Source organism: Mesocricetus auratus, unplaced genomic scaffold (assembly GCF_017639785.1).
Source record: "Mesocricetus auratus isolate SY011 unplaced genomic scaffold, BCM_Maur_2.0 Super-Scaffold_100010, whole genome shotgun sequence".
NCBI lineage: Eukaryota > Metazoa > Chordata > Mammalia > Rodentia > Cricetidae > Mesocricetus > Mesocricetus auratus.
In genome coordinates, this window is record NW_024429194.1 from 11,331,549 (window position 1) to 11,358,921 (window position 27,373).

General features: G+C 37.0%; 1 long non-coding RNA gene across 1 annotated transcript; it reads left to right on the forward strand.

The window, feature by feature from the left end:
• Positions 1-17,759: 17,759 nt before the first annotated feature.
• On the forward strand, positions 17,760-21,541 carry LOC121142669. The gene is made up of 3 exons (XR_005879697.1): positions 17,760-17,826; positions 20,667-20,842; positions 21,416-21,541. It is a non-coding gene; the product is annotated as an uncharacterized LOC121142669 (long non-coding RNA).
• The last annotated feature ends 5,832 nt before the right edge of the window (positions 21,542-27,373 follow it).

Below are 27,373 nucleotides of genomic sequence, written 5' to 3' on the forward strand. Positions count from 1 at the left end.
TACAGCATCATTATTGACCAGAAATGTGAAACTGATTCACTCTGAATCCCAAGCAGAATTGACTCTAATACACATTTCCCAGAAAACCTGTGACATTCATTGTCTGTTTGTCAAATACCTTTTGATTCTTTTACCCATCATGTATTTGCATTTTACTTAGGTAATTTTCCACCCTTAATTTTGTCCTGTTATGAATTGAGGATTATTTCTGTAGCCAGAATATAAATCTTACATTAAATGTCTAATAGGAAGCGTTCCTTCTCTTTCTCCCACATATCTCTATTTACATGCTTCTGTAGTTTATACGTAACATCTTTGTTATATATGTATAATGTATAGCAGCATTTTAAAATTTTGATGATATAAAATTGATCAGGAGTATTTAAGGTGTAAGATATAAGCAATGTTCACCTAGACTTGGATCTCAAAATGTCCCTCACATGTTTCCTAAATTCCCTGCTTCTTATCCTCAATCCATTATCTATTTTTATAAAATATTGGGAATATTTGAGCTCTGCATGTTCAAACACTACTATTTCACCCCTTCCTTTTCCATTTGGAATCCCCGATTGTATATGTTAATATGGCTCCATCATTCTTATCTTATTTATTAAATTATCTTTCCTCTGAAGCTCATACTTATTAATTCTGCCACACATTCAAGGCCTTTCTTTCCTGTCTAATCTGCCATTAAGAATAGTCAATATATGCTTAACATAAACTCTATGTCTTTAAATTGTAGAAGTTAAAGGGTATCATCCCTATACTATTTTACTTATCTCTATGTAAATGTTCCTAAATATGGAATATAATCATGATAACTTTATGTCTTCATTTTCTAACTGTAGCTTCTGACACAATTCTGACTCCACTGGAATTGATTAGTATTTCTCTTCAGAGGAAGTCATATTTTCTTTTACTTCATTTGCCTATTAATATATCTGTGAGTATTCTCACTTATACTTAGCTGAACCCCACATATCTATGTAATTCTACAAATCCATTGAGCTATTTTTTAAAGAAAAATAGTTGATAATAGGACTCTAGATTTCTTTGGACTTCCTTTTAGATCTAATGGAATCAGGATATCAGTTATTTTCTATTCCCTCCCCAAATGCTTCAGATGCTGCAGCTTCTTTGGTACTGATGAAATTCTGACACATGGCTGAGTAGGAAAAGTCACAAATGCCAAGAGTCTTGCTATGTAGTGATTAGGCATTTGTCTCTTGAGCTTCTGTGGTAGCAATCTAATGATGTTAAGGATGCTTCTTTGTAAAAATCACCAACTAGCCTGTATTGAGACCCATTTGGAAAAACAGCAATAGGAGAGTAGACACGGGGAGGTCTGTCACTAGACCCCAGCTCCTGCCACGTCTCTGAAGCATCAGTCACTTGTATCTGTTGAGTCGTGGTACAGATCCATCAAGCGAATCTTCCAGAAAGATGAAGAAAACATTTCTTTTTTTCTCTTTCAATGTTATTGATGCAGAAGAAAAAAATGGTTTCATTCCTGAGTGAGAGGCTGGGATAGTGAACATTTTGCATAAACATGCTTGGGTGAGAGATGCCCAGACACCTGTTAAACATTAGCTCTATGTGAAACATGATCCTAATTAGTTTTATCAAAAAGCAACCACAAAAAAAAAGAGAGACAGGAGTCAGACATCAGAGTAAAGCTGAAGGATCAGAGAAGCAGAGCATAAGCCACCAGAGACTTCTTACCTCTCCAAGCCTTCAGACCAAAAGGGCCGAGATCCTGTCTCTGTCCTGCTTTACCACTTTCTCTCTGCCCTGCCTTATCTCTTGCTGTCCCCTTTTTGGGCAGACCTTCAGATTGCTATGGTTTACTAGGGGCTAGCTTCATCCTCTAATCTCCTGTCCTGGTAATCTTTATTTATTTAAAACATCACACAGCATCTGTTTCTGTTAGCAGAAGTTCAGGATGATGTCTGCACTTCTCTGGAATCTGTAGGTATCTCACAATCATCTTTGGACTTGGATAGAAAATAAAACAATGCTTATTATTTCTTTGTGCTGAACTGGGGCATAGATCTTTGCTTGCAATGAAATTCATATGAATGATATCCCTCAATCTCAAGACTTAACCAACTATTCTGCATCTTTAGTTTAATATCTTCCCCCAATTGTCTCTATATCTGGATCTGTATCTATATCTATCATCTGTTTCCATCTGTCTCTGTCTGTATTATTTTCCACCAATCGTTTCTAATTCAGAAACGAAGAAATTTTTGTTTCAGAAACAAGGGAACAAGAAATAAGAGCTGATATCTCCTCTCCTTCCCACACTGAACACATGTAGACAAAGGAGCCTGAACTCCCAAGTCCTATAAGGGAGTGTGGAGAAACTAAAATCACTATGATATCAGTTATGTGATTCAGATAGGCAGCAAACAGTTCTTAGAGGTGGAAGGCACCATGAATCTTCAAAAACTCATTGTTAAACAACAATTAGAAGACAGGGCAGCGTCCAGGTGTGGTAGTGCAAGTCTTTAGTCCGAACACACAGAAGGCAGAGATGGGTAGATATTTAAGTTAGTGTACAGCCTAGTGTGCAAAATGAGTTCTAGGACAACCAGAGCTACACAGAGAAACACTGTCATGAGAAACTACCACCACCAAAACAACAATGTCATTAAAAATTGTTAGCTTCTGTTTTCCTCTTGCCCAAACATTTTCAGAAATGTCAGGACTCACAGGGTACCATTAAAAATGAAGCAAATGAAACAAACACAAGAGAATAAACAGAACTAAATCATTCCAATAGTTTGCCTCAGAGACACTGCAAAAATCACAAAATGAAATAAATAAAATATTTAAAAACAGGGAGTAGTACATTTTTCAGGTTACATTGATAAGGGAAATATCAGTTTAAGCGCAAAATCTTACTAAGAGTTTGAATATAGATTAGTAGTAAGAGCACATTTATCAGATAACTATCAATCAACTATCAGCAAGGACTTGCACATCTATAATAAAGTTATGAATTTGAAAAGGTAATAGAATTAAAATAGCTTAATATTAATTAAAGTAACAGATAGTATTCAGCCTAACGCACTGCATTCTAATTGCATGAAACATTATCAAGTATAGATGTTAAATGGATATTTCAGGTCACATGGTGCAGAAATCGAAAGTTTAAATATGTTCATTTTTATATACATCTTTTATAACAAATTAGCCAAACTTTGTTGCTTATTAAATAGGATTTACTACATGACAGTGCCATAGGTCAGAAAAATCTAAGTCACGAACAGATGTCAAGGTACTGGGAGACTGGCTTTCCCTCCACAAGTTGTTGAAGAGTCCTTCCTTTGCCTTGTACAGAGTCTGGACAGTCTTTGGCTGTATCTATATCACTTGTCTCTACTTTTGATTTAAAGAGTCTCTCATTTTCTTTGCTTCATAATATTCTTCCCTCTGTCATAAGAAGATACTTATTAACATATCTAGGAACTTAGATAATTACAGAATTTTCCAAATTTAAATGTTTAACACTCATCTACTACATTGTAGTTGTATTAATCTATATCAAATAAAGGTAAGCAAATCTTACCTACAATGTTTCAACACACACACACACACACACACACACACACACACACACACACACCACCACCACCCCCTAGTTTCTCTGTATTACTTAACACTGGACTTTGTGCCTGTGGGGATTTTCCAAATATTTCCAAATTGTTAAAATCCATGGGCTACATTCTTTTACACATACACTAAGTCCATGATTGAATATTACTAAGATATCTCCCGAGAAACTGAAGCACAGAAATGATAAGAAAATATATTTCCTTTTATCTTCAAGGAAAAATGAGCTCTGAACTGATTATTTTAGATTAACATCAACCAACAGTGTATAAGTTTACATGGGCATTTAAGAATATTTAAATTCACTCTTAAACATGAAGATGCATGCCAATTGTCACTAACATACCATTCTGAAGCATGGAATTGGTAATGCTGATTCGTTGAGCATGAGTGAGGACAGAGCTGTGTTTAAGCTCTCCCCTCTTCTCAGTTGTCTTATAAACTAAAAGCTTTAACATGTATTGCAGTACTGTAATTTGAAAAATGAATATTCAGCCAATAACCTACAGTTCTTTGAGTAAAACTTAATAAAAGATTATTATATTAGTGAAGAAAGGTCAGAAGAAGTAGACAATTTAGAAACTGTAATTAATACGGATTTTTAAGAGAGAACTTATGACAGAATAGATGTATTCTAATGACAAGCATAACTAGAAAGCAATTAGGAATCTCATGAATATTAAAAACAAAACCATATTTATACTCGATAAAAATCTCATTTTAGAAGACAGCACAAAGCACAATTTTTGTGACCTAGACAATGACTATAAAACAAACTATCCAGTAAAATGTGGCTTGAGTATAGGATGCTTCCAGGTGAGAGATTAGGAAAACAGACATGGTCGAAGAAATATTCAAAGAGGAAATATCCCCAGAAAGGATGTGGTAATGCTGGAGGTGGGGGAGTGGTTAGAGGGACATCTCCAAAGCTCTTCAAAAACAGTAGAATTTCTTTGTCCTGTTTGTCTTATTGATGAAGACAATGAAACCAAGGTCTAAAATAGAGATTAACTGAAGTCAGAAAAGGGACCTTTGAAATTAAGTCTAGAAGTTTCTAAAAGACTATTTTAGTTTTTGAACTATGTTTTGTCCCTTTACCTTGGCCCAGCAGACTCTTGAAAAAATAACTCCTGCCTTGCATGGTGTAAATGCTGAAGTAACAATTCAGGTAAGCCTTATTCCATGAGAAATGAAACAAGCAAATGAACAGCCACTTGACAAGAATGATGACGTCCTTAGGAGACAACTGAGGAAGGAGAACCTTCTTTGGTACAAGGCCTTGTTTTGTTTAAAAGAGACTGTTTACAACTCTGTGGAGAGGATGCCTCCCAGTCTCAGAAATTAACTCTACTTTCATTACAATACCATGAAGAAGTCCCACCCAAACCTGGGTATTCAGTTGAAACCTCTAGTTTATTCCTCCATGGTCTAAGAAGCTCCATCTCCCCCCCTCTCTCCAAACCTCACCCTCTTAGAGAATCTCACAAAGAAAAGGCACCAAAAAGCCAAGATTTCGCTCATGACAGTTGTGAAAGCTCGTCCACCAAAGTTTCAGCAGCCCTTCTAAAGTGTTCAGCTTTTGACCGTACTTGGGCCCAAACCCAGCTTGTGGTAGACAAGTCACCCCTGGCCCACAGGCTATACAAGCTCCCTGTTTTAGTTTAAGTGTGTGATTTCTCTGGCCTTGGTCTCTGGGACTGGAGAATTCACCTGTGAGTCTCTTTGCTCAAATAAATCTGCTCTTTTACTTTTTCAATTCAACTTGATCTGGCGTAATGTATTGATGGAAAACCTACTCTGGGGCTACAGAAAACCTATTTCTGGGTTTTTCCTAAGATGTATTAAAGCCCTTCATTTCGTGGGAGGCTCCTCATTTCTGGACTGTTCTGAGATGGTTCTTGAGAATAGCTTTATCTTTACTGACCAGAATATAATGGGCATTTACAAAATGGATTTCCTTTTGAATGATGAATTTGTATTTCTTCAAGTTAAAATGGGAGAACAGGAATTAATTAATGGCATTGTTAATTCCACCTGTCGAGAATAAAACAAAAACGAGGAGGGGGGGCTGTTGGTGGGGCAAGGAAGGAGGGGTGGGAGACGGAGCTGGGTTTGAAATTTGAAGCATGCATGATTCTAATTTAAAGAAAAACATAAATAAAAGAAAAAGACATTTGAAGTAAGCTTTAATTAAACATTCACCATGTCCATCTCCAGTTTCTTAAAAAAATGACTCCAAGTCACATTTTACATGTGCTTGAAAAAGTATAACCAATAATTTACTGCATTTCCCATGAGGTCCAATCATGGACAAACATACATCCTGATTTACTTCCTGCTTGTATACTTCCCGTCTACATCCAATGAGGGACAAGATTATATCCTGCCATAAATCCTGCCTGTGAACCAACCATCCACATGCGATCAAGCATATCCGGTGCAGATGTGTTAACACAATCTTGTTTAGAGGAATAAAGACATGTCATTTGCTATCTCCCATAAACATAGCCTCCAGCACTCCAGGAATTATCTGTCCTTGAGCGAAGGACTTGCAGATCATATGCATTTTTGTTTCATGGGTCTCTTGGGCATAGTAATTAAAACTCAAAATGTAATTTTGGCTTTCACACACTACAAAAACTGCAGGATAGTTATGACAATTCTAAACTCAGGGAGTGTTCCCTTGAAAAAAATAGAGATTAAATGTCAAATTCTAAATTTTGTGGAAAGGAATATTTTTAAAGTCACCTACTAAGTAACAAGTTTGCTAAATTCATATATGGTTCTAGTTAGCAAATACAAACCATTTTTAATGATTTATTCTGATGAGGAAATATAGTAGGATGTTGGCTGATTTACCTATGACAACACTGTACCAGTCTTGATGAGATGATAGTCATTAAGGAAAAGATTGTAACTGCTGAATTTTCAAAAACTTCATCAGGTAAAAGTCTCAAACAGTGCTGTGCCTCTTTTAAACCCCAAATCGAGTTCAGTGATCAATGATTTGTTGCTAGAAGAAAATGAAAGTAAGAGACAGGTGTAAGAATTCAGGCTTTATGCAGGCCTGTCCCCTGTCATCTGGCAGGATGCACTCAGGCAATAACCTGGCCAGCCTAGGGTCCTAGGCTGCTACTATCACTATGTAGTCTGCACATAGGTGAAAAAGTTTCTTTAAGAGGTAAACTATGCCCACATCCCCTCTTTCTTTTTCTATCATCTCTCTGAGGAGGCAGATGGAATTCTGTGTCTCCCCCTCCTTCTTATCTTTGTCTCTCTCTTTTTCTTCTCTCTTACCCTTCTTCTACTCCATTCCCTTCCCAACAATATTTCCTTCCCATGTAAGTAGTGCATGATAGCACGTTTGTCCCCCTCCAAATGGTATTCCCCACGGACCCACTAGCACTGTGTTCCTAACAACAGTGGTTCTAGGAACCATCAGATAATTCACAGTATTAGGTTCTGGAGTCCAGCTCCAGCTAAGTTCAGGTCTCAATGAAGAGGAAGAGGTGTAGATTCATCTAAGGAAGGAGACTGACACAATCTCAGGCTGAATCACGGTGGCTGCCTGTATATTGACGAAAGGCTTTGCCTTTTATACTCTATAATTGCACAAAAGATTAAATGGAAGGAAAGGGGCTTGAGAGCTATGGAAGGGCTTGTGAGAAGGCATCAAAGAACCTAGCATTGACCTTCATTAATTAATAGACACCACAGCCACATATTAATGGAAGGGCCACAGGCTCCTCTTTCCAGAGATAAGGAGACTGACTCCCTTTGTAGCAATCAGGAGCATTCTTCAAGTCCTAAGGAAATGGGGGCTTTTGTTTAAATGCCGACCTTGGTAAATTATTTTCTTGGATGACCAGACACTCCATTATAGAATTTTGCAGCTTTTGATGTGGCTTGGTTTATCCAAGTCGCTAAAGCTTAAAGTGAATTAAGACAAAGCTAGACAAATGTTACTGTGAACCTGAGTAGACCTTAGGAATATATAATTCTTGATTAATAAATTACTTTATTTACCAAGCATATGTTTCTCATCTAGATTTTCTAACAGCCTGGTGTTAACTTGTGTGGGAGTAGGCAGAATGATCATGGTGTATGGTTCAATCATGGTGGGGATTTTTTTTGTAAGGAATTCTTTTGTTTAAAGAAACTGCCATTGTGTACATCTTCCACTGAAATCCACACAAAAAACTTCCTAAGGAAAAGGCATAATGGACCTTCCAAAACACACAGTGAGAATCATCAAAAATGAAAGTAAAATGTACTCGAGAAATGTGATCCACAAAAGTGGAAAGGCTTACAACTTTATCAAGCAGCAATGATAGCCATGAAGTCCAAGACAATTATATTTCTTTTCTTTTTTCATATATTTTATTTAAATTAGAAACAATCTTATTTTTTATATCAATCCAAGTTCCCTCTCACTTCCATCCCCCCTTGCCTGCCACCGACACCCACATCCCGCCCCCATCCACTCCCCAGAGAGGTTGAGGCCTTCCATGAGGGATCATCAAAATCTATCCAGTCATTTGGGGCAGGGTTAGGCCATCCACTGTGTATCTAGGCTAACAAAGCATCCCTCTGAGGGGCCCCGAAGTCCATGAAGCACATGAGATACATCCTGGTTCCACTGCCAGAGGCCCCATAGATTTCCCAGTCCTCCTACCGGACACCCACTTTCCAAGGGCCTGGTTTGGTCCTATCCAATTAAATTTCAATGAGGACTTCATGTAACTAATGATGCACTTTTGGTTTGATACTGGAAATGAAGTATTATAGTAACAAACTTTTTATTCTAAAGTAGATACATAAAAGACGTCAGTGAGCAACACTTCTCTTAGATGTGTAGCAAAGATTCTAAAACAGGCTTTTCAAGTATGAGGAGTTAGAATCCTGAGGTTGATAGTAATTTCAAAGAAAACAACAATGATGAACACTTAGAGAATAAATACTTGGAACAAATATAATAACTCAAAATTAAAGTTACAGGTATAATTTTTCTTCCTAAAGCTATTGATTATATCGTTTGCTGGGTAGATCCTGAAAATTTACTTTTCATTGTGATTTCATATTTCTTGATATCTTATATAGAGTGTAAGAAAATGGCATAAATCTACCACTTTATAAATAATAAAACAAAGAGGTTCCAGAGATGTTAAAAGACAGCATTGACTAAATACACTTAAAATCAAACATGAAGGTTTGAGTTTGGTTATTCAGGCCCATGTGGTAGAAGTTAAGAAAGGACTTCCTTAAGTTGTATTAAACATCCCATAGTTCGCCCATGCTAGGAAAGCTTCCCACCCTTCAATAAATAAATAAATAAAATGTTATTAAAAATTAAAAGTACGTTCCAAATTCAATTGATTCTTGTTTTCCAAGTGAGTTCCATTACTTCAAGGGCTAACTTCCTAAAGTCAATCCTCAACTATGTAGTAACTCATTAAAGAATCTGAGTACACAGAAGGCTCAAGCATAAGCATTTTCATGAGTTCAAGGTCACTCTAGGCTACAGGAAACTAAGTGAGATACAGCCTCAATGTACCACACTCTGTTGATATAGAGGCCCTAGTATTCAAGGAAGTGCGTGGAAAGGAGAAATGTATGGCAGTCCAGTAGAGACACATTTTAGTATACATATTCCATTAACAAGGGTGCCTAAGATGTCTATAAAGTACCATATAGCATTCTGGAATTGTTATATTAAATTTTGTAGTCCACGAACAAAAAACAGTAAGAAGCTAATGAGCTTACCACAGACTTCGGTGGTGACAATGAGAAGGCTGGTAGACATTACTGGTCTGTTCATGCATTACTAAGCTCTCCCTCTGAGAGGTTTCGACTCACAGTCACAGGGATGTTTACCAAGATGCAGAAGCTGCAGATAGATAGCTGAAGATCATCTTCTGGATTTACAACATCAAAATCTACAATCAAGACGTTCTAATCAATTGGTCTTTAGAATCTTGCACATAAATGTGACACCTTTCCCCGAGGAACTTAAGTGCAAACAGACACATGCTCGTGAGCACACACACAGACACACACACACGCACATACAAACACAAACACACACTAGTAATCTACTGAAAGTGCTTACCTATTTGTTTTGTTTGTTTGTGGATTACTAATGTAAACATTCAGAACAGTAGGATAGATGAAATAATATAATATGAGCCTCAATATGGGGATGTATATGAATCCATTTCAAAGTATTATTTAGGTTCAAGAAAGGAATCCCATCTTTTGACAGTAGCCACTCATGTCTTTGGCAACAGATTGCGTAAGAGTGTTACAGAACTCTTTTTATTATATCCTACTAAATGTCCTGCTAATTAGACTGACAAAAGACAGATTAACAAAAATCAGTTTGTTGACATGTCTCACATATGTAAGTGGGAAAAATTCATAGTATCTCAAGGGAGTAGTTAAACATGAGCTAATACAGCACATGTTTTAAAAGTATAGATGTGTATAGTAAAGAGAAAGGGAAAAACTAAACTTCTGAAAGTAGGTGATGGGAGATGTCACTCTGTAAATCTATCTCACTTATTGGTTGTTGAATAAAGCACTGTTGGCCAATAGGGAAGCAAGATAGGTGGGACTAGGTGTCAAGGAGGATTCTGGGAAAGAGATAAGCCAGACAAGATGTAGGCTGCCAGTATAAGAGGTCCAGAGCATTTACTCCAGTAAGAGAAATAGTTAGATTAATAATTAAGGAATAAATACTTAAATCAGAGGTAGCCAGTAAGAAACAAGCAAACTGCCAACAGCTTCTTAATTAATATAGTGACTTGTGTTTTATTTGGGGACTGCAACTGTGGTAGGGACCAGGTAGATAGAGGGGAAGGCCATTACAAATAGGGGTTGAACAAAGCCCATATATATATATATATATATATATATATATACATATATATATATATATATATATGGGGGAATAATGGGGTAAGTACAGTTATGTTCAGCTATTTCTCAGCTCATCATCCATCCTCCTTTTGGTCATATGGTAAGAAGCTTGCAAGAAAGTAGATACTCTAAAAGATACTCCTGTTCCTCCCTTTGGCATTCAGATAATTAAAAGATAGATCACAAAAAATTTCATTCTTCAAAGAAACTCTGGCAGAGAGAAGAAGTTAAAACTGGGGCCAGCAAGAGGCAGAACTTTTCTTTGGAAGAGATTTTCTACTTCAGAGATCGTCTTTCAGAAGTAATTGGAGCTAACATAATGATGCTTTAATAACAGTCAGGGTTTCAACATTACCTGGACTACATAGCTAGGCATAACTCAACCCCTCTACTTAAATCTAACATCATACCCTATGGCTTTGGGAATGGGTTGATGTCCCTGGATCTCTTTTATATCTTTTCCTAATGTGGTCACATTGCCTAATACTCTTTTTTTCAGGTTTTGCTCTTAGGTTCTCTTTAATTGTGTTTTAAAAGACTGGTAGTGTAGCCTGGCTTATTGGGGGATGTTAGAAGGCAAGTTCTATTAATGATAACTGGATAACTCCCTTGAAAGAGAAATTATAATAGTTGCCATGTCTCAGAGGTTTCTTCTTCGGTCTGATGAGATACATGTGAATGTGTTATCTGTTGATTCACAAACATTTTCAACTGAAAATTAGCCTTCTGCTTAAAGAGCCCATGTGTGTAACATGACTTAATGTCTGAGAGACAGAAAGAAATGGGAGTGCCATGAAATTAAAAATGGTCTAGTTGAGTTTGAGGACAGAGACAAGTTAGCTGCAGAGATGAGCATACCTCAGCATTGCCTTACATTATCTCTGCCCTTGCAATGGTTGCTTTGTTTAAATATTTTTGGCATCTATCTCAATAATATCAGCTTTACATGCTGGAAACATGGTGCATGATTAGCACTGTTATCAATTCTAGTCTTCCTTAAAGAACTTTCTCACATATCCCCTTGGTACACTTGTGTGTGACACAAAGTTTGATTTTCTAATTCTGTAATATACAAAAATATACTAATGGCTCCTCTAGAATAATAGCAGACAGAATAGTCACTTTCTGTTTTTTTGATAAAATACCATGATTAGGGAAACTCATAGAAGACAGTATGTTTGGACTTATGGTTCCAAAAGGAGAGTCCGTACTGGAAGGGGAAGTAGGCAACCCAACAAATCATGCCTTCTTCCACACAAAGAGAGTAAATAGGAAGTTGTTGGAGGAAGTCCTGCTGTGTATATGTTAATAAAGCACTGTTGGCCAATAAGGAAGCAAGATAGGGGGTCAAGGAGGATTCTGGGAAAGAGAAGCACCGTCAGTCACGATGTAGGACACAGAAGAAGTAAGAGGCCCCGACTCTTTTCTCCAGTAAGAGAAGATCATGTGGAAATACTCAGATTAACAGTTCCAGGTTAATAATTAAGTCAGAGCTATCCGATAAATTATGAAAACAAATGGCCAACAGCTTCATAATTAATATAGTGTCTTGTGTGTTATTTGGGGGCTGAGACAACAGTGGGACACAAACACCATGGACGTTTGTCAGTTAAACCATCACAAAAGGGTTGTGAACATTGTTACTTCTTTTATTCGAGGTGTTATGTTTAACTTTATAGAGCATTGTTTGACTTGGTTTTGGCTACAGGGTTAGATATGTAACACAGGCTGGCCTACTACTCATTTTGTATTCCAGGTTCTTCTAAAGTTGCTGTCTTACCAGTGGCAGTATTACAAATAGAAGCCAAGATTCCTGGCTGTGATCCAAGTTCTGAGGGCTTGAAATTCAATAGCAACTGCATTTATAGAAAATTGGGCAAAATTATGATTATGGAATTCAGTAAAATATTAATATTTATTAGCATAAAAATGGGGTTCTTTGGAATACATTATGAAAGAAGAGGTTGTAAAGTTTAATTTCATGAGTTTCATAGTAAAGCAACTGTATTTACTGATTACTTTGTCCCTTGGACAAAGCCGTGTGTAGAATGCATTTTACTATATTGGTCATAACTCGGAAATATTTACTGAATGATAGTACTCTGTTTTAAATTCTTAGATGAGATTTTTAAGCTAGGAATTATTCCTTTCATAATTGCCAGTGATGTCTCAGAGAGTCGAAATCATTAGTGTTTCTTATCTCGTGGATCATGACCCCTTTGGGGGAAGTCAAATGACCCTTACTTCTTCTGTGTCCTACATCATGACTGACTATTGAACCCAGATGAGCAAAGAAAGAGTATAAAGCCATCAACTGGACCTTATACAGAACTAGGCATCAGATATTTACAATGTATATGATTCATAACAGTAGCAAAACTACAGTTATGAAGTAGAAATTAAATAATTTATGGTTTGGGGTTTACTACAATACAAGAAACTTTGTTAAAGGGTTGCAGCATTAGGTGGGTTGACAACTACTTGTCTAAATAAATATGGACATACTTCCTACTTTTAGAAAATGCTTAAAGTTGTAATGAATTGAAACAAACAAATGCAAATTATTCTAATGGATGAGTTTGCTTGCCTTCAGTGAGTACATACAATTAATCTAATAATTTTCTAATACATATTTTCAAATACATTTTAGAATATGTAAGAATGTACAAACTTCTTTTATTGTATGTGAAGGCTTCTAACACTTTTAAGCTGATCAAAAAATAAACAGGTTTGTGTACACTTAGAATAAAAGAAAATATTTTACACATTTATGCTTCAGTTAAAAATAACTTTTTCTAAGATTACTGAAATGTATTACATACCAAATAATAGATCCAAATTACTAACTACCTTGAAATTGAGATTGTAAGTAAACAAAGTATTGTTCAGTCTGTTCAGTCACAAGTAACAGCCACATGATTTTAATAAATTATCCTACTAAAGAGGCATAGAAATTAAGTACTATGAAAACATAAGTCTTACCTTTTACTAATAGAGATGTAGTTTTAAGTAATGACTTCATCTTGAGATCAGAGTTAGTAACTCCATAGTCTCTTAGCAGTGGCTTTTATTAGGTTGAATTGGGATTGTAGGGGCACAAAGATATATTAAAATCATGTCAGAAAAATAATGACTACTGTTGAACCCAGCAGAGCAAAGAAAGCCATCAACTGGACCTTATAAAGAATTAGGCATCTAACACTTTTCATGGTGATGACTCCATTGACCTCTCTAACCACCAGGCTTGTATGATATGGATAGTTTGGCAAGAACTTCAGAGTCTCCAAGAGCCTTCATCTTGACTCTGTCTTCAATACTGAAGCATCCTACTAGGATTACTAGTAGTCCATGCCCTGTTCACCTGTCTGGGGTTGCATTATTCCATTTTTCCATCCCTCCACCTGGACATGATAATGCCCATATGCTTCTACAGTTCTACTCAGCTTTGTAGTGTTGTCCTCAACCATGTGACCTTCAGTAGCCTAACTCAAAACAAAGCAGCATCCCTGGTGATTGGTTATCTTACCTATGATAGAGACTCTGATTCTTGAACTATTCTATAGCTTCAGAGCTTTTTGGAGCAACTTGGTAATCCCCCACTAGCACAAACACACATATTGTATGATACATAATATGTGACCTAACAGCTAATATTTGTAATTAAAGATTGCAATTAAAAGAATACATTGTGATCATGGACAGGAATATAACAAATAATGAAAATTCATGGAATAATGGATCTAGGAAATTTGATATGGAATATATTGCAAATTGACAGAATTGAAATTACCCAATCTTGTAAATGTGTGGTTGTTCATTTAATTCTCACATGGTGGAAAAATACCAAAAGTGTATGTTTTATGTCAGAAACTATGTCAAATGCCTCCTGACACTTTCTTAATTGACAACTCTTTCCCCAAAATAAATCATAAACAATTTTAAGTTCTACTGAGAGAAAAAATCACCAAAATATTGTTGTAGCATATATATTTCAGATGTAAGATTATTTTTGAGAAGATATTTGTTCCATGTAGTACTCTAAAATAGTTACTTGTCACTATATCTCTGAATGTTTACTATGCTGGTATTGGCAGACTTGGTGTCTGACATAGGAGCCTGTTGTCATCAGGGTATTGTCAAGTAATTAGATTTGCTTTGTAGAATATATCTGAAGATTTTTACACATAATAATATTAGTAGCACCATAAGTAGTATGCTATTTTGTTTGATTAATAAATGTATAAAAGCCAGGTGGTAGTGGTGCATACCTTTAATCCCAGCACTTAGGAGGCAGTAGAGGCAGGTGGATCTCTGTGAGTTCAAGGTCAGCAAGATCTATAGAATTAGTTCTAGAACAGCCAATGCTACACAAAGAAACCCTGTGTCAATCAACAACCAACCAACTAAATAAATAAATGTATAAAAGAAAATATTTAACTAGGTGATAGACACTGACGTGGAATTCTACGACTAAATAAACCCGCCCCAAGTTGCTTTTGGCCATGGTGTTTTATCATAGTAATAACAACCCTAAGTGTTTGTGAAGTCCTTACATGTATATCCTTATCTAATACTTAGACTATTTTAAGATTACTATCATTTGTGGATTTAACCACATTACATACTTGTGAAGGCAGTAAGAAAGATATGCTTGTAACACCAATGACTCAAAGGAAATTCGGAAACCCCCCTCAGCATCCCTTTCACAGAATAGTTATTAAGTTAATGTCACTGTTCAAGTAGTATTCATAACATTATGGCCAAAGAGCTCAAAGATGATGTTGGACACAGTCTGCCTTGTTTCAATTTTTTTATGTTGAGCTTAATCAAGTTTTAAGATACGTTTTAATTGGATTTGGATAAACCATGCATTGATGAGCATCATGATAAAGCACAATGAAATTTTTAGGGGTTTATGTTTTGGTAAGCTATCTGGTCATCTTCAAAGTAGACTTACAATTTGTTTTGCAGAATGCAAACAGAAACATTTATTTTCCTTCCACATATTATTAACCTCACGTAGTCTCTGTTTCCCATAGCTCTCTCAGTATTCTTAGAGTAAATGTAGATCAAAGACAGAAGTGACTGAAGGTTATTCAATCACAAATATGCATAGAACTGCAGCAGGGAGAGGTCAGGACCCCCAGGTTGGTCTGTGCATCAGGGCTCATGAACGAGGACGGTGCTGAATGCTTTTGACAGTTTTACCCAAGTGTGTTCTGTCCTATCCCAGACCTCAGACACCCTTTCTTGGCTAGAGTGACTGCTTCCAGAAAGTAATTTGGGATTGAATTAGAGCTTTCTGAAAGAGACAAAACATACTTTACAGTAGGCAAATTGAATTTCTCTGGTTCAGTGCCTTGCTGTGCCACAGCACCTCTCAAGGAGATTTTCACATTATTGAGAGCTGGTAGATTTCCTTGTAAAATAGCCACAGGCAGAACAGACACACTATGCAGCTGATTCTCTGTCTGCCATTTCCCTGGGAAATATCTGTATCTCTCTTCAACGCACACACAAAGCGATTTAAATGAAGAATACAAAGAGATGACATCAACTATTGTCACCTGAGGCTGTGGATTCATGAGAGGGCTCAATGCCAAGGCTCACCTTTTATGCGGGGTATTGTAGAAACTGGAGGTGTGTCTGATGTAGTGAAACGAAAGACTATTTACATGTCTTCCACACAACTTTTAGTGGAGAGCTACTAAAACATCTTTTGACTGACTAGCAGTACTGTGTGACAGTAGGCAAATTTGCAAGGAAACACACATGGACTTGGATTTCTTTGTAGACCACTTTTAATGTTACAAGACATTTAGTGGTGTGTAAGTATATCACATTCTAAATAGTTTTCCTCCAAGAAAGCCAGAAAATTGTGCTTTATGTTCATCACAGGCAACTGTAGAGAATAGTTCTGCAACAGTTTGCAAGGAACTGCCAGCATTTATAATAACCAACAAAACATATCCCAACTCAGGTTGTTCAATAATACTTTTGTGCTTAAAATACTTCATGATAAGTGGGGGAAAGTAGTTTTATTTAATGCTCTAATCCCAGTACATAAAACATGTATTCTTGTTTCTATATTATTATTTTTATATTACCTTTTCTTTCTTTAATACTTCATCTTGCTGGTGATTCCACAATCAAGCTAGACAAGAAAAAGTATGTCCAAGTCTTCCCACATGTGGTAAAAAGTTCCCCATAGTAGTTCATACCATTTTTTTTAAACAAAGTAGACTTTTTTTTTAAAATCATACATCTCATGTAAAAATAGTCCCAGAAATACTCAGGGTCATTAGGTACTAAAGAACATCCTTTTTGACATACGGCAGACGATGGCATTTAACAGAAAATATGGAGTTCTCTGTGTGAGTCTTCGCTCCAGAGCTTCTTCAGGCTTGGAGCCTCAGGAACAGATGTGATCTCAAGCTTGGCTTGAAGAGAACAGAGCCATGAATGGAAGTTCCTCCTTCTATGAGTGTAGGAACTTCTGCCAGAAGCAGATTTCTCACCATGAAGACCCCAGAACCGCTGCCAAATTAGAATTCGCCTAGGGAGAAGTCAGTGGGCATGAAATCTCAAGTGATTTTGTTCTTGTTCACTGAGCAACCAAGAAGTGTGTGTGACAATGCCCACGAAGAGGACATGTGGCTGTGCCATTGCCCCTGGGGGCATCCTGTTGGCCTCCCTGTTCAAATCAGTCTCCTGGGTTTTGGCTTATTATTTTAACTAAAATCTAGGGTCTTTGGAATACGTGGGATAAGAAAAGCATTGTTGTATTTCTCTTTTATTTGTTTTGTTTCAATTGCTTAGTTTGATTACAGATCAGGACAACCAAACCTTTCTTTCTTTCTTTCTTTCTTTCTTTCTTTCTTTCTTTCTTTCTTTCTTTCTTTCTTTCTATCTTTCTTCTTCTTCTTCTTCTTCTTCTTCTTCTTCTTCTTCTTCTTCTTCTTCTTCTTCTTCTTCTTCTTCTTCTTCTCCTTCTCCTTCTTCACTTCTTATGTACAAACAGGGTTTTACCTCAGAATTTTAAAAATAATATATCAAATACATCTAGCAATGCAAAAATATTTCTGTGAGCAAAGAAACCTCAAATAAAATTAGAATAGAAATTATTTTCTCCACATTCAGTTGAAAAGGCACTTTTAGCTTCAAGGGTTTGCTCCACGTTCTAATGCACATTGTTGTCCGGGCATGCTCACCGAAGTGGCACAGAGATTTCAACAGTGACATGTTACATGACTATTCATTCGCATTGCACCGGGTGAGCTTGAATTTCAGGTAAGACTGCTAAAAAGAAATGCCCAAGTTTCTGTTTTGTTTTGTTCAGCAGCTTTGAGCTCTTAGACCCTGGCCAAGTTAGCAATATCAGCTTCAGTTTCACTGCTTTGAATATTCATCAGTTATTTGGAGCCCTCCTGCTGGGAATTATCATCGTAACAACAACAGCACTATAATAAGGCAGTGCAAAGACACCCCTGAGAATCAGTCACAGCAAAGGTCTATGAAATACCAGTTTGCTTTTCTTTTTTCTCGCTGGTTACAGGGACAGCTGATGAGATAATGAGACTCGAAACTTTTGCTATGTTTTTAAGAGAAAATAACATAAAGTTCAGTTGAACCATGAAAATTACTAAAGAGATATTAAAAAGTTGGAGACCTTGGTCTTGCTGTCTCTGGGAGCTAGACATGGTCAATTCAGTGTTCTGCCTTATTAAAGTGAAATATTGTGTAGTGGCTATAGGAAACCCAATCTACTGGTTCTCAGTTCAGTGAGTTTGTTTTCACACAAAGAATCAGTAAGTATAATTGTGGGTAATGTCCTAACAACACTTTGCTGGGGGTGGTCTGACTAGAATTGGCAGAAACTAAATAATTTCAAAGTGATTTGCAGAACTAGAAATGACTAATCTAAGAAAAAGAATCTGAATCTATATATAGGTGGAGATGATATACCTCAGAGATTAAATACTGGGTAGATACGTAGGAAAACGGTACACCAAAGAAAGCAATAACATTGGCATTTTAGTTTTTTTCTCTACCCATGAACAGCTTATTTAATCAACATAGAAAAAGAAGGTATGAAGTTACTCTCACATGTGAAGTATTTATGCCATAGCTTCCATTACTATTTTTGAAGGTGCTTGTTCAACCTGTCACAAGCTGCCAGCCTTCTACTCACTAAGTAAATGTGAATAATTTGTGCTTTTACTCCAAGCCTTTGATTTTTCTTAATTTGGTTCTTTTTCATTGTCCAAGATTACATATGTACCTCTCTCTCTCTCTCTCTCTCTCTCTCTCTCTCTCTCTCTGTCTCTCTCTCTCTTTGCTGAGAGCACGAGTGGATTTCAAGTTTCATCCTCCCTTTCCTTGAAACCACCCTCTAGTCAACCCCCACCCTCTAGCCACCCCCCTCCACACACACACCTACAGTTATTGGCACCAGGTACAGGCATGTTGCAATACCAATTTGTAAAGTTCTCAAGAGAATGACAAAGCTTACCTGGTGTTACAGATGTGATTACTTCTTCCCTGTTCCCCTGAACTTTTATCTCTGGGCAGATGATATACGGCATAGTCTTTAGCTCATTTTATGAATCAGACCTGTTTTACACTTACTAGATGCTCAATGTATAAATTAACAAGTTAATGATGCATTGAAAACTTTATTAAATAAATTTCTCCTCTTTGTAAAAAAAACATTTCTTCAGAAAATTCAATGAATTTAAAGAAACATTTATTTGTAGCTAAGCAACTGTGGAATATGATTAAAATGTTAAAACTATTCCTACCAAATCTGCCTGGTCAGCTACATGGAAGTACACAGACATAACACATCAAATATTGCAGTTCCCATTGGCAAAAGGAATTAATGCAACATTACTATCATATTAATTGAATCTCTTTTTTAATTTTAATTTTAAATAGCTTGTTTTACATGTCTCAAAGGTTTACTGCCATACTTTCGAGAAATTACACAGATTAAGAATAACCACTAACCCAAAATCCAAAAAGAAGTCAAATCAGAGACTGAGTAATACATTCTCAGCACAGCTATGTTTCAGTCATTGGAAAGTGGTGAATGGATTCAGCGTACAAAGTGGCAGACAGAAAGAACTTGTTCTTACACTTAGAGTTAAGGCAGGAAACCCTATGACAGTATGAAGCACATTAGAACTACAATTAGATATTCTGCAGCTTGTTTGACTTCTAGTATTCCTAGTGATGCCATTGTTGTAGAAATTGTCCCTCATTTATCACACATTATTTAATTAGGAATTTGGTTTGTGGGTGAACATTCTTCAGGTGGGCCTGGATACTAGGTCTTTAAAAGCTGTATCTACAGAGATGCTAACCCTGAGGGACTGACCTTCATTTCACTTCTCTGTCATCAATGAAGAATCTGTTTGCTTGAGTAGAACTCACTTGAGCAACATAGAAATATTCAAAAACTTCATGTTGACCATGAACCACTTCCCCACGACAGGCCTAACCTTCACACAGCACAGGATTCCTCAAATGGAGGAATCAACCACAGTGGAATCTCTGTGTGACAATTTAATTGGCAATAGTTGATCCTTTACATGAGGAAATTCAGTTGCGAATTCTGCCTCTTTGCTTTTTTAAATATGTAATCTTATTTTTATACATGTACTTACATGATAAAGATATTATATGTATATGTATTAAATGTATGCATACCAAAATTTTGCATTGTGCAATACTTTATGCTTTATATGGTATTATATTTCTTATATGGGCATATCTTTCTAAATTTGAGTAAGGAATAAATCAGATATGGGGTGAGTGCAGGCACAAGCATGCATTGTTTTTGGTATTTGCCCCATGATTTCAATAGAAATACAATGCATGTGACTTTTTTAAAAAATGTAGTTTGGACAAAAGCAAGTTCTCAATGTAATTTTAGATATGTGTTTATCTTCTTAACTGTTGTGGGTTTGTATTTTCCTCTCTAATTTGACCATGCCACAAAATATTTTAAGAATATTTTCAAAACATAGGCTATGTATTTTCTGGCCTACAGTCTATAGTTCACTGGTAGGACTTGCTGGCACAGTCCTAGAAATATGTCAGAAGTAATTATTGTTCATCTTTTACAGAGATGACCTCAGGAATGTTCTTGGACCAGACAACTTAACCCAAGAAGCTGAAGCTGATAAATTAGAACATTGTTTGCTCATAAACGGACCATTCCTTCAAGTTCTATTTCATGATGCCTACTCTGGTTAATAAACTGTGCTTGGTCCATATAAGTTGTCCTTTACCACATAACCAGGTAATACAAGGTTCAGCATTTCCCAAAACTTGCTTGCTTTAATGGGGCTTTAGTGGAGGACATCAGTTCTAAAAAGCAGACTTTGAAAACTGCAACTTTTGGGATTATATGGGTTTAGAGAATATGAATCCATTGTGTTCTCATTTATAAATTCAGAGTCTCATTGTCTTCTAATACTACAATCATTAAATTTGCATTAATTATTTCTTCATTTTGATCTCATTAGTATTCTTTTCTAGATTTAATCTAATGGACTCCTTTATCTTTCTAATATTGCTTGTTCACAGAAGTATGCTATTATAAAATTTATTCAATATAATTATAAATTTCCCTAGCTGTGATATTCTTTAATATTTGATTCTTATTATTATCTTTGCTAAATAGCATTCAACTACCATTTGCTTTCTTCCTTGATCCAGATAGCTAAGTGGCATGTCATCAGTATTTCCCTTCATTTAATTATTAGTTTGCTACCTTTATTATTCTTACAAATGTTGGTGTCCAGATGATTTTCAGTGGGAAGAGGTTTATTTACCCGATATGATGGTTAATGTTGAATTTCTGCTTTATTAGACCTGGACTCAACAAAGACACAAGATTCTGGGTGTGACATTTGCGGGAAGAATTACCTGAAGAAAAAAAAGCTCTTCCCCTACACTGAGTAATACTTTTCAATACAGTGCTGAAATAAAGAGGCCCATGAATAAAATAAGTCCAATGTCACTAAGATGTCACAAAAAGGCCTCCTCACATTGTTGTTTGTGAGAGTATCTATCCTGTTGTGATGAAAGAGCCCGACCGACCTTACAGTAATCTCCCAGGTCTTCAGTGCTTGATAGGTGGTAGTGGGCATCAAATTGTTTATTCAATCAACTCTGTTCCCTTAGAGATCCCTGACGACTAGCACATGAGGACTCGGCGCCAGCACAAGCTTACTTCTCGATATCATTGAAAGCGAGAGAAGAGTACATGACAGGGACCAGGAGGAGTACATGACAGGGGCCAAACACATCACCAGACAGCAATTTGGAGAAATAGGAGGGGATAAATTGGCTCATTTTAAAATAAGAACTTACCCTGAAAAATACTTAGTTATTTTATAAACACATTAATGATTTGGAGGACGCACTACTATGATGTAATTGCCTCACGTTTTATTGTCGCACCTGCTGTGCGGCCTGCAGCCGAGAATGTAGCGAGGTGGTCAGGATAGATGACACAGAGACCGGTTGATTGCTTTAAGAAAACTTAATGCTTCCCAAGTCAGCTTAGGAGGAGATTCCAAGTCCCCTTAGGAGAGAGAAGTCTCAGGAGAAGTCTCTCCAAGATAAAAGAGCTTCCCTTTTTAAGGACTTTTGCCATCCATTTACATACCATTCTTTCCACTTCTCACCCTCCAGGCTGGTGGTTTAATCTCAGGCCCCAGAATCGGCCCAGGGGGCGGGGACAGGAAGAGGCATCTAGCCTTAGGGGGTCTGAAAGTCATGGTGTCTCAGTGAGGGAGCCCTTATCTGAGCCCTATCAAGAGCTTTAAAGCACTGAATTGTTTTCAGTAAACATTACACAGCTGCCTGCTCCCAGGCCAAAGGGGAAGTGGGTTTCTGCTCAAGGTCTGGTGTCCCCACATTTTATTCCCTTTCAATAACATAATACTAGGGGCCAGTCTTCTATTATAATATCTCAAGGAGAGAAAGCATACCTAACCCATTACATGTAATAACTGTCCAATATAAACACTGCAAACAAGTCATGTAAATTACATTGTTTTGTTTCATGTGTTGAAGTGTCTTAAATTCTTGATCAGTTTACCTAGCATTTCACAGACAATTTAAGATAATTTTTTTCACTACATTGAACAGAGTTTATAGAAGTCCACTTTCCTAGTTAAGGTTCCTGTTACTGCCAGAGAACACCATGACCAATAGTCACTTTGGAGTAAAAGGTTTATTTGACTTAAACTTCCATATCATGCTCCTTCATTAAAAGGAGAAATTTACCTTTTACCCAATGGAGTACTATTCAGCAGAAAAAAATAAAGGAATCTTGAAATTTGCAGGCAAATGGACAGCACTAGAGGTAACCATCCAGAGTGAGGTAACCCAGTCACAAAAAGACAATCACAGTATGTACGCACTCATATATGGAATTTAGACATGAATCAGGGGAGTGCCAGCCTACAATCCCACTGTCAGAGGGTCTGCGAAACAGAACCTTCACCCAGTGACTGATGGAAGTAGAGGCAGGCACCCACTGTTAAACACTGAACTGAACTCCTGGAATCCAGTGACAGAAAGGGAGAACTGATAAGCAAAGGGATTAACACTGGGCTGGTTTAACCCATAGAAACAGCTGACCTGAACAAGGGGGAGCTCATGGACTCCAGACTGATGGCTGTGATCCAGACCCCCTGAATGTGGGTGTCAGTGAGGAGGCCTTGGCAATCTTTGGGTCCTTGGGTAGTAGATCAGTATTCATCCCGGGTATACAAATGGACTTTGGGTGCCCATCCCACATTGAGGGATGCTTTCTCAGCCTGGACTCTTGGGGCAGGGCCTGAGCTCTGCCCTGAACAAAATGACAGACTCTGGTAATCCCCCATGGAGGGCCTCACCCTCCCTGAGGAATGGAGTAGGGGTTGGGTGGGGGCTGCGGGACCTGGTGGGGGCAGCTGGGAAGGAAGGGAAGGAAAGGGCGCTGGGACTGACATGTGAAGCAAGCTTGTTTCTAATTTTAAATAAATAATAAAAAAACAAGGCCAGGACAAACTCAAATAATAGGATCCCGGAGGCAGGATCTGATGCAGAGACCATGCACTAAAGCTGCTTATTGGTTTGTCCAACATGACTTGCTCAACCTGCTTTCTTATAGAACCGAAGACCACTGGCCCAGGGATGACACCACTGCAATTGATTGAAATTTACCACATCAATCACTAATTGAGGAAATTCCCAAATACAGAGTAACTTAGAGTAAGGAATAGCCTGAAGTCCATATCAATTCACTGTACAAACAGAGTCTTTATATTTACCACATATTCATTTAGTTATTTAGCAAGAGTTCATCTAGTTGCTTGAAATTCTGTAACAGCTAAAGGGCCTTGAAGTGAAAACCTTTGCAAATGAGAGATACAGTCTTTCTGATGCCTAAAATTCTCTGACTTTAGAAAAATAATTCATTAATAATAACCACCTATAACGGTAAATTCTGACTTGACATCAATATGTATAGTGCTACTATTCTGTATTAATAACTGAATCATATCTCTGCCTTCTTATATTTTGCTATGAGTGAATTAAGAAAGAAATGGTTTGAGGCTTAGAAATGAAATGATAGCATAGCTTTGTTTGAATTTGATTGTAAATGGGGTATTAGGTCCTAGATTGCTGCTTTCCTCATATTATGGGAGCTCAGGCAATAGATACATATACTACAAAAATCCTTAGAGCCATGTGTATTCTTCTGTTATGATAATACTATCATTAGTTTTGATTGCTTTGGACTATAGTTTCTGGTTACAAGAATTGCCCCAAGCAAGAAGTTTAGTTTTGTTCACATTTCTTCCCTTAATTTGAGATAGTGTTTTATTTCACTTTTATTTTAAATGAGTTCCTGTGCTGTTATTATGGCATTTTATGTGGCTTGTCATTATAGTAATCAATTTTACATTTCCTTCACGCCAATTCAACATTCTGCTCTTGACAGACACTTTGTCATATTTACTAGGTTTCTTGTCATACACAGGAAAACACTTCCTCTATTTGTCTCCTAAATTTTCTTTTTCCCTTGTTAGTAATTTTGCTATCTCTGTATCAATGTTCTGGCTGGTTGCAATTACAAGTTTTCCCAGCTGGGAGCTTGTAGCATTTTCTCAGTCTCTGCACCATGCTGATCTGTTCTGATAGGTGTTTCTGTTGTCTCACCTCCGTGTTCTGCATTTTTGCCACGCTTTGCCAAAAAGCAACTGTCTAAATGTGAGCAGATAGACATTTCTTCATTGCTTATTTCATCAGATACAAACTTCTAGGCTAAAATCTTATAACTGCTGCCTGATGATTCTGCTAAAATGTTATGTGTGAAAATGTCAAAGGCAAAAATCATCTGAATTAAAAAACTGGATGAGAAACGAATGTTTCCAAATGATGCCAACTAATATTAAAAGAGACTATTGTTTTTTGACAGACTATTCAGAGAATGTGATATATATATATATATATATATATGCATATATAGAGAGAAAGAGCCTTCATGTATGTGCATGTTTGTGCCTGATTCTTAGGAAATCCAGAAGAGTCGTTGCATCTGCTAGAACATATATATGGGTCTGTTTCCCTACCTGGGACCAGTCGTCACAATTTACCAACTGGTTGATTTCTTATGTCTTACTGGAAAAGAATCTGTTGTCAGTGGAAGTGTTCTGATATAAGTTTTCTAAATTTTGAGTCAATTTCTACTGGGAGCTACCTAAGTAACAATTCTGAGCAAGTATGCTTGCAGTGAGAATTATAAGATTGCACTGAAAGCGAAAAAGGAAGTCCCTGTCTCCACAGGGCCAAAGGCAAAACCAAGGCCTTGAAAGCCAAGCAGGCAGAACTGAAAGACATTCACGGCCACAAAAAGAAGATCTTCACATCATCCACCTTCCAGAATCCCAACACCACCAGGCTTCAGAGGCAGCACAAATGCCCTTGAAGTGTGCCCAAGAGAAACAAGCTTGACCACTATGCCATCATCAAGATTTTTCTGAATACTGTGTCAGCAATGAAGAAGATACAAGACAACAATATACTTAAATATTCATTTTTTTATGTCAAAACCTATAAACACCAGATCAAACAGACTGTGAGGAAACTCTATGACATTGATATGGCCAAAGTCAATACCCTGTAAGACGTAAAAGACAAAAGAAGGGGTGGGTATGTTTGGCTCCCTCGTGTTTATGATGGCCTGGATATTGCCAACAATATTGGGATCATTTAAAGGAGTCCAACTGGCTAACTCTAAATACACATTTCTTTTCACCATAAAAATAGGAAACTTGATCTTTGAACCACTTTTGTTTAAGTGTATAGTTCGTTTGTCTTCATGAACGTGCATGTTTGTGCCTGGTTCCCAGGAAATCCAGAATCGGGAAATACTTGCTAGGGCCACATTATCTGGAATGTTGAGACCACTGCTGTAGAAGATCTTAATTGAGAACATATTTAGAATTGTTCACAGCCATGGGAAGGATAATAAAGTTAAATTCAAAATGCAAGGTTCTAAAATTGTAAATTAAAATCCTAAAATGTGCATTGATCTCTTCCAAGAGTAATGATCATACAATGGTAGGCTATGGTGAGGTATTATATTACAAATGAAGCTAATTGATGTAGGAAGACTTAGGCTTCTGTTAGAGGTACCCTTTCCTAGGCAGAATGTTCTGAACTATTCAAGAAGGAGGAGGACTGCTTAGTACAAAGAGGCAAACATATAAATATGTCATCATTTATTTCTGCTTTTGACTAGATGGATATGACTAGTCCCTGCCTTGATTTCCATATAATGATGGACTTCAACACGGAATCATTAGCTTAAATGGACTCCTTTCTCCTCTGAGTTGCTTTTGGCCAGGGTAAACTATTGGAGCAAATGGAAATGAAGCTAGAAAAGGCAATGACAACAGTTGCATTAACCTAGGCTCCATCTCCAAAATTTCTGCTATCATTCACAAATATTACCTCACTCAGGATCAGACTTTCACACCTGAATCATTGTGGAGAAGAAAAACAGTCTGGAGTATAGCAAGCAGTGACTGAAAAACAATCCACCATAGAAGTGACAGAAGTCAGGCTACAAAAAATATATTTCTTTTTTAAATGGTTTATAATTAATGTAAATGCTGTGATAGTCTGTGTATGCACTTACACATCAGTGCCTACAGAAGACATATGCCTTGAATCCTTTTTATTTAAGAGGTTGATGCTTTACCTATTCTTACCATTAGAAAAGAATGCCACTTTTCAAAGCTTTGGTATCATTTCTGTATGTTTAAAAACAAAATGCCAACCCCCCGGACAAAAATAATGAAATGTTCCTGTGAAAAATCAGACTCTTTATCCAATCTTTGACCAAGCCTGTGCATGGGTAAGTCTCTGTAAGAAATTGTCTAAGCTCTGTGCCTCCTTCCCCAGTACCAATATGTTTCATTTGAGACTCACATGCTCATCTTGCAATTGAATACCAGAAGAATATGAAAACAATCACAAAAACGTAGCAACATCAATTCCTATTTCATTGCAGTTTCCTTGTAACATCTCTAAGTATGATCAGATAAGTGAAGAAATTATGTGAGATTCAGTTCCCTGAAACAACATCTACAGTAAATACAGCTGTGGACTTCAATTTCAATTACAATTGATTGTATGCCTGTTGGTTCTTCTAAGTATTGGAACTGGAAAATTAAAAATTCACAGGTAGCAAGTTTGATTTGCTTCAGAGAGAAGGTTCTTGATGTAGACTCCCAGCAGGCTATCAATAGGTAAATATAATAGT